We start from the raw sequence: 8,576 nt of genomic DNA, 5'->3' as shown, positions 1-8,576 counted from the left end.
TCTAAGGGAATATCTAATCAGAATTGTGATTAAAATGAAGCGTGCATAAATGCATCCATTCTATGAATTGGCCCAAGCAGCTAAAGGAAAAACCACAATAAACAACCTAGATTTACCCTTCCAGAGGTGAGATGACAAAGCTCAGGCTTTGAAGACCCACATCTGGTTGTGTCTGATTCCACCACCCATTACATGGCCTAAAGCAAGCTGTATTTTTTTTTCTCAGCCTCAGGTTATGTGCCTGCAAAATGGGTGTGATAAAGCTCATAACACTAATGCTGACGTAATGCTATGTGCCTATGTATTGGGCTAAATTTGTTTATTTACACGACCCCTGAAATCTGTAAGGTCGGTATTAGAATGATCTCCATTTTCCAGATGAGGTAGAGAAACCACCCAGAGGGAGAACTGGCAGTTTCAGAAGTAGGGAGCATCTTAATTTCTAGCAGAAACTGGGATAAACCCGGGGTACGAGATAAAAATGGGAGATTCAACCATAAAAGTTTGGGAAATTAAATGATGCTATGACTATCTGGGATGCTCGCTGGACAGAGCCCGCATGAGGGCAGGGCACATTAAATTATCTTCATGAGTATCCCTGTGTTCAGTAAAACCCGAGCTTTCTTTTCTTTTCCTTTTTTTTTTGAGACAGAGTCTTACCCTGTCACCCAGGCTGGAGTGCAGTGGCGTGATCTTGGCTCACTGCAACCTCTGCCTCCCGGGTTCAAGCGTTTCTCCTGCCTCAGCCTCCCGAGTAGCTGGGATTACAGACATGTGCTACCACGCCCAGCTAATTTTTGTATTTTTTGTAGAGACGGGGTTTCACCATGTTGGCGAGGCTAGTCTCGAACTCCAGACCTCAAGTGATCCACCTGCCTCGGCCTTCCAAAGTGCTGGGATTGCAGGCGTGAGCCACCATGCCTAGCTGACTTTTCTATTTTGAGTTTTTTGCAGGTCCAGTCTTGTTTTTTTTTTTTTTTTTTCTTTCTAGCATTCCCTGTTCCTTGTTCCTATTTTCCTACATTCTCAGTCTGTGGAGCTTGGATGAGGCTGAACCATCTCCAGATACAAGGGTGATCACATGACCCAGTACTCGCCAAAGGAGTCCAGCCCCTGGCCTCATTGATTGGCTCCAGGATAGGCATGTGACCGAGGTTTGGCCAATTAGAACATTATAGCTCTCTAACTACACTCATTGGCCTTGGGATGGGCACATGACCAAGTTGGTCCAATCGGAGCCAAGCCAGGGACATTTCCCTGGAGTGGCTGGAAAAGAGGAATCTCTCGAAATTCTACAACTGCTAATGGTGGGAAGGGGTAAGCAAGAGACTTCCGGGGGCCATCTCGTGGGACGTGAGAAGGAAGCCAACACCCAGGAAGCAGGATCAGGGGAAGAGAGACACACACAAAGCCCTGATGATCTTCTTTGAGCCTCTGGGTCCAGCTAAGCCTAAAGTCTTCCATTCCTCGATTCTTGTTACATGAGACAATACATGTCCTTTTTTTGCTTAAGTCGGTGTGAGTTGGGTTTCTACTACAGCAACTTAAAAAGCTCTGTCTGACACAGCTGTCTGGCCCGTTTGCATTATTTTTTTTCCCAAAAGAAGCTTTCCTCCCAACATCATGTGATGCCATATTTTTTTTTGTGGCGTGATCTAGCTTTGTCTCCCAGGCTGGAGTGCAGTGGCACAATCTGGACTCACTGAAACCTCTGCCTCCCGCGTTCAAGTGATTCTCATGCCTCAGCCTCCCGAGTAGCTGGGATTACAGGCGTGTGCTACCACGCCCCGCTAATTTTTGTATTTTTGGTAGAGATGGGGTTTCACCATGTTGGCCAGGCTCGTCTCGAACTCCTGAGTTCAAGTGATCCACCTGCCTCGGTCTCTCAAAGTGCTGAGATTACAGGTTTAAGCCATCACACCCGGCCATGTGATGCTATTTCTAAGCACCAGTGTGGAGGAGTGTCAAATGTGGCATCAGACTGCTGACGCCGAGGAAGGTGGATTTGGATCAAATTCCTGCTGCTCCCTCCGGACGTGAAGCCCTTAGGCAAGGCCTTTCATCTCTCAAATCCTCAGTAGCCTCATCTATAAAATGGGGATATTAATATCTCCCCTCACAGTGCAGATGAAACAGGAAACGTTTGTTAAACATTTTCACCTGCTGTTCCTTCTGCACAGAATGCTTTTCCTTCTCTTCTTTGCTGACTTAGCATCTATTCAACTTCAGAGTCTCAGCTCACGAGTCATTTTGTCAGCGCTATCTCCCTAACCTCGTTGGCCAAGGCCGGTTGCTCTGTGAAATTGTTGCATCCTCTGGAGCTTTCATTGTTGAATCAATGTGTCGTTCTAGGCAGGACTGTGTGATTAATGTCCACTTCCCCCACTAGAATGTAAGTTCCAGGGGGACAGAGAAGTGTCAGCTTCTGCTCACCACTATGTCTCCAGTACCCTGCACAGAGCAGGCCTTTAAGAAATGGTCAATGCATTAACTGCTATTGTACTAGACTGTAATCAGAAGTTTTAGGGGGTTGGGTGCTCAGTCCTATAATCCCAGTGATTTGGGAGGCCATGGCAGGATTGCTTGAGCCCAGGAGGGTGAGATCAACCTGGGCAATATAGCGAGACCCCCGTCTCTACAAAAAATTTAAAAATTAGCCAGGTATGGTAGTGCATCCTTGTAGTCCTAGCTACTTGAGAAGCTGGAGTAGGAAGATGGCTAAAGTCTAGGAGTTAGAGGCTGTGGTGAGCTAGGATCCTGTCACTGCACTCCAGCCTGGGTGACCTTGTCTCCAAAGATAAAAATTAAAAATTGAAAAAAAAAAGTTTTAAGTAAGTAGTGTTTCTTTGGACTCAGCCTACGTAGAAATGGGCATCTGAAATTACTAGGATGCTATGATTCCAGCAAGTGTCCACGTGGGTTCATCCAACCCAAAACCAATGGAGATGAGCATTGGTCTCTATGTGACCAGCCTGAGCCATGCAGATGGCAAGTCTTCATCCATCAGTCAATGGACAGTCACTGTTCCCTTAGGTCCAAGAAGGCAGGAACAGTGGCACACAGAAGGACAAGTGGCCTTCAAAGAACCCATAGAAGGGATGAGCTTAAAAGGAATGAGATGAAGGCTGGGTGTGGTGGGTCATACCTGTAATCCCAGTGACTCAGGAGGCCTAGACAGGAGGATTGTTTGAGGCCAGGAGTCTGAGACCAGCCTGGGCAACACAGTGAGACCCCTGTCTCTATTTTAAAAAGTGTAAAAATTAGCCAGGACTGGTTGATTAGCATACACCTGTCCTCACAGCTACTCAGGAGGCTAAGGTAGAAGGATCACTTGAGCCCAGGAGTTCAAGGCTGCAGTGAGCCATGATGATGCCACTGTACTCCAGCCTAGAATGCAGGTTAGGTGCTAGGTTAACAAAGAAGATGCTAATTTTAACAAGGAAAAGCATTCTGTGCAGAAGGAACAGCATGTGCAAAGGTTTAACACATATTTTCATGTTGCATCTGCACTGAGGGGGATATTAATATCCCCATTTTATTCATGAGGCTACTGAGCATTTGAGATATGAAAGGCACTCCAGCCTTTTATTCTTTTCTTGAGACAGGAAAAGAATAAAATAAAATAAGGATATTGTGGGCTCTGGAGAAGACCTACCTGGGTTTGTAACTCAGCCCTGTCACTGACTAGCTGTGTGGCTTTAGACAGCCTTGATCCATCTCGAAGACTTGCTTTCCTCATCAATAAAACAGAGATGTCATCCCTGTGTTGCAAGGAGACAGACTGGCTGGGTCTAAGTCTGCTCCTCCATTCGCGTTGTGTGAACATGGCTCACTGGTTTACCATTTAGTGCCTCAGTTTCCTTGACTGTAGGATGGGGTAGCAACAGAATCTGATTCTCAGAGAGGTTGGAACAATGAGGCCATTTAATGAATTAAGTGCCAGCCACCAAGCCTGAATTTAATAGAGACTCAATGTATGTGGCTACTGCTATTCTTCTACTACTCCTATATTAGTATTATTAGTAGTAATATTAATATAATGAATGAGCTGGCTTATGCCAAGCACCCAACACTGCCTGGGGCATGATCAGGCCCTTTCTCTTCTGATATGTGTCCTGGCTCTGGCCACTGGCTGACCCACCCCAATTAGGTGACTCTTATGTTAATATTGACACACAAAGGAACCAGCTGGCGACCTCTGAACTCATCCCACTTGGGATCACAGGCTGATTTTGGCCCCAGCCCTCAACTTTGAGAGCCGGACTCGTAATCTCCTTTGACACTAAAAAGAGTTGGCCTCACCCCGACCTTTGCTCCCTGCTTCACTGATTTCCGGTGTTTCCTGGGCCTGATGGGTGTCACATTGCCCACAGCATGGATGTGGCCTGGAGTGAGCGGAGGGAGGCCTGGATGCACCAGTGCTTGGGGGAAGGGGTAGGGAAGGACAGGGCAAGTGGAGGCCTTTGGCTCAAGAAAACACACCTGCAGTCGGGTGCAGTGACTCATGCCTTTAATCCCAGCACTTTGGGAGGCCTTGTGGGGAGGTTTGCTTGAGGCCAAGAGTTCAAGATTAACCAGGGCAGTGCAGCAAAATCCTGTCTCTCAAAAAAAAAAAAACGAAAAACAAAATTAATTAGCTTGGCATGGCGGTGCACACCTATAGTTCCAGCTACTCAAAAGTGAAAGGTAGGAGGATGGCTTGAGGCCAGGAGTTCGAGACCAGCCTGGGCAATGAGCAAGACCCCAGTTTCTACAAAAATAAAATAATTAGCCAAGTGTGGTGGCACAAACCTGTAGTCCTAACTACTCAGGAGGCTGAGATGGAAGGATCACTGAGTCCAGGAATTCAAGGTTACAGTGAGCTATGATGGCACCACTGCACTCCAGCCTGGGCGACAGAGTGAGACTTTGTTTCTATATAAACAGATAAATCAAGCTCACCTGTAGAGGGTGGATCCGTGGGGACAGATTGCCAGATAGGGAGGTCTGTTAGGAGGACACCAGTCCACGAGAAGATGATAGTGAGTGCATCTGAGTGCTGGCCAGAAACGGAGCTGGCAGAAGAGTCACCAGGAAAGTGGAAAGTACAGGGCCCCAACCATTAGCCTGAGGGGTGTAGGGAGGAGATTCTCTAGGGAGGAGGTCTCTTCTCAGATGTACTCAACACGGAGTTTTGTCCCCTGTTGCTCTGGGCTTACAAGGAAGGAATACAGATGCCTCGCTCAGTGCTCCCCAACTCCCTGCCACTGCCGTGGGCGGGCAGTCTGCATGAGAAATGGCCCTTGTGCCTCTTCCCCAACACCAGCACCAACCCTGTGCCCCGACCCTAAAACCAGCCTCAGCCCTACCTACCCCAACACTGAGCCCGGGAAACAGACCTAGAACCCGGTGATGCCTGAGAGGAGTTACCATGGCAACAGATGCGCTGGCACAGAGATAGGGAGTTTTGCTGACCATCCTCAGCCCGCTGGCCGCCCCTATAGAGGGGTGCATGAACCATAAACTGTCCTTGCAGCTGGCCCTGGGGACTTGGCACTCGACATCCCGCCAAAGGAGAGGTCTCCTACAGACTACTCACTAGTCACAGAGCACCAGGCCAACCTCCTGATGGAGTTCTCTAGCTCTTCCAGCTTTCTCTACATGACGCCTTTGATTACAGCCCCTCTGGGAGACCGTCTGCTTCCATTTTCTTCTTGGGGCTCTCTCCCCCTTGCACTGTTGATGGAAGATGAGCTTCTGAACCTGCTTTCTGTGATGGGCCTGGAGCTCACAGGTGCAGTAGGGGAGGATGAAAGAAGAGTCAAAAGAACTGAGGTTGGGGGTGAGGCCTCTGGAGCCAGACCTGCCTGAATTTGACTCGCTCTGTCACTCACTGGCTGTGTGGCCTTGGGCCAGTTACTTAATGTCTCTGAGCCTCCTTTCATCATCTGCAAACTGGTAGTGATTTCAGCAGCACTCACCTTGTTAGGTTGTGGTGAGGATTAAATGAGACAATATGTGATCAATCTTAGGACAGGGCCTGGCAGAACATAAACACTTAATGTCCATAGCCTCTTGCCTTCACTAAAATCACCCCTTTCCTGGGAAGAGAGGAACACATTTTTGGCCATGAGAATTCAGGGGGTTAAGTAGAAGTGTAAAAGAGTGAACGAGTGAGAATTTAGAGTTTTGGGAATTAGAAAGAAGGGTGCTTTCTTTTTTTTGAGACAGAGTTGCCCAGGCTGGAGTGCAATGGCATGATCTTGGCTCACTGCAACCTCCGCCTCCCAAGTTCAAGCGATTCTCCTGCCTCAGCCTCCCAAGTAGTTGAGATTACAGGTGCCTGCCACCACAGCCAGCTAATTTTTTGTATTTTCAGTAAATATGGGGTTTCACCATGTTGGCCAGGCTGGTCTTGAACTCCTGACCTCAGGTGATCCGCCCACCTCAGCCTCCCAAAGTGCTGGGATTACAGGCGTGAGCCACCATGCCCAGCTGAAGGGTGCTTTCTTAATATACTCTGCAGTAGACAGTAAGTTTTCAGGTAGCAGAAAGCAAAGTAAAAGTCTGTCTGATTTCCCCCAATTCTTCCAACACCCGGCACAGGGCTGGGCATAAGGCTTTATTTCCACAGTCTGAAAATGCCATCCATTATAAGAGGCAGCATCCATTTAACTAGAGTATTTCTCTTTCTTTTTCTTTTTTAAGATGGAGTCTCGCTCGGTCACCCAGGCTGGAGTGCAGTGGTGTGATCTCTGTTCGCTGCAACCTCCCAACTTCAAGCAATTCTTGTGCCTTGAACTCTTGGGTAGTTGGGACTATAGGCATGCATCACCATGCCCAGCTAATTTTTGTATTATTAGTAGAGACAGGGTTTTGCCATGTTGGCCAGGCTAGTCTCAAACTCCTGACTTCAAGTGACTTGTCTGCCTCAGCCTTCCAAAGTGCCAGAGCAAATAAAAATGGGTGTTATATATGTACTAGATCCCAGTTTCAAAATGTTAAAAAGAAAAAAAAAAAGTTCATCTTAAAGTTGGAGAAATAAAACAATAGGTCATTAATAAATGGTAATTGACTGTGTGAATGAATGGTTGCAGGAAATGGCAATACAATAGAACGCCATCAAATACTCACTATGCTCACTATACTCACCAATACTGGAAGAGTTAGAAAAGGGATCCACCATAACAAGCAGAGTACATCTGGGAAGACTTCCTGGGAGAGGCAGTCTGTGAGTGGGAATAAGCAAAAACTAAGTTATCTGACTTGGGGAGAGGAAGAAATGGTGGTTGGGCATAAGGGGCAGAATCTTGATAAATTACAAGGCTGTATGACCATCATCCCCCTCCTTAGGTAATGGAGAATGTCAGAATTATCCAGGGAGGTGACTTCTACGTCAGCTCAGAGAAGCCAGGACCAGATCAGACATGAGTCCCAGGGCATGGGCCTGCACCAGGCTAGGCCCACAGGGGGCTTAAGGCACTGGAGGCAAAGCAGCCCAGCTGCTCCTTAGCTGGGCAACTCTGGACTGGCTATTTGGCTTCTCTGGGCATCAGATCCCTCCTCACCCAGGAAGCAGGGCAGACGACAGGGTTCTGAGGTCAGGCGTGTGCAGAATCTGGTATATGGAAGGTGCTTCATGAATATTAATTTATAATAGGTTTTTTTTTTTTTTTTGAAAAGTTTTGAAAGGTAAAGGCCATTACCTTGGAGGCAGAAGACAGACCTCCTTGACTGCTGAATTCTTCCCGGCCTGAAATTGGAGCATTCCAGGCTCCTCAGATGAGTCATAAGCTGCCAAGATTGTGAGCCTCTGGGTGAGTATGAGTAGAACCAGCTACTTCCTTTGCGGGGCTCAGTGAAAAATGCAAATGAGAGGTCGGTGCTAAATACGGAATGTGCCCATCAAGCTGCTTCTGTGGCCTCGCGCCTCGCAGCAGTCACAGAGCCTTCAGCTGGAATCCTGGCAAACACTGTGGGCCCTCCCGTGGTCTGGGATGTGCTTAATCTGAACACTGCCCTGTGGAGTAGGTGCTATTGTTATCCTCATATTACAGATGGGGAAACCGAGGCACAGAGGGACCACCAGCTGAGCCGCCAAAGGACCAGCAGCTGGTGGCGTGGCTTTTAAAAGGGAACCTATGCCCCCGGATCTGGAGGCATCTTACCCCACTAGCCCCTTCTTTTAGGGTGAAATACACATTCTGCGAAATGGAGGCGGCTTGTAGTGGGGGTGAAGCCAAATGCGAGGGCCCGGGCAGCCGGATTTTCAGTCCCAGTCCCCAGGGCACCTCCTTCCCACCGTACCCCGCTTCCTCCAGCAGGGAGCCCCCTCCCTCCAGCAGAACAGGGTCTGGTCTGGCCAACTTGCTACCGGGGCTGGGGGCCAAGAGTTAACGTCGGAAGGGAGCTCGGGAGAGTGTGAGAGCTAAAGGACATGTCAAATCAATCATATTTAAACAAAAGCCTCTCCCGCCCAAGGGCCCTTTTAAAAGCTGCTTATTTAATTAAAAGTCCCATTTTCCATATTTATGGCCCTTATTCAGTTAAATATTAACCGCTGGGGCCAGGGCTAGTGTGTGCTTTGTGAGCGGTGT

At 48.1% G+C, this 8,576-nt stretch overlaps 1 long non-coding RNA gene across 1 annotated transcript in view; it reads left to right on the top strand.

Moving 5' to 3' along the window:
- Positions 1-1,250: 1,250 nt before the first annotated feature.
- LOC105502283 overlaps positions 1,251-8,576 on the top strand; it is a 28,354-nt gene continuing 21,028 nt past the window's right edge. Inside the window, exons 1-2 of the long non-coding RNA XR_001000312.1 lie at positions 1,251-1,317; positions 7,663-7,796. This is a non-coding gene — a long non-coding RNA (uncharacterized LOC105502283). The remainder of the gene's footprint in view (positions 1,318-7,662; positions 7,797-8,576) is intronic.

The sequence above is a fragment of the Colobus angolensis genome, unplaced genomic scaffold (assembly GCF_000951035.1).
Source record: "Colobus angolensis palliatus isolate OR3802 unplaced genomic scaffold, Cang.pa_1.0 Scaffold79, whole genome shotgun sequence".
Taxonomy (NCBI): Eukaryota; Metazoa; Chordata; class Mammalia; order Primates; family Cercopithecidae; genus Colobus; species Colobus angolensis.
The sequence above is the reverse complement of the archived record's forward strand: the minus strand, read 5'-3'. Positions and strand labels throughout refer to the sequence as shown.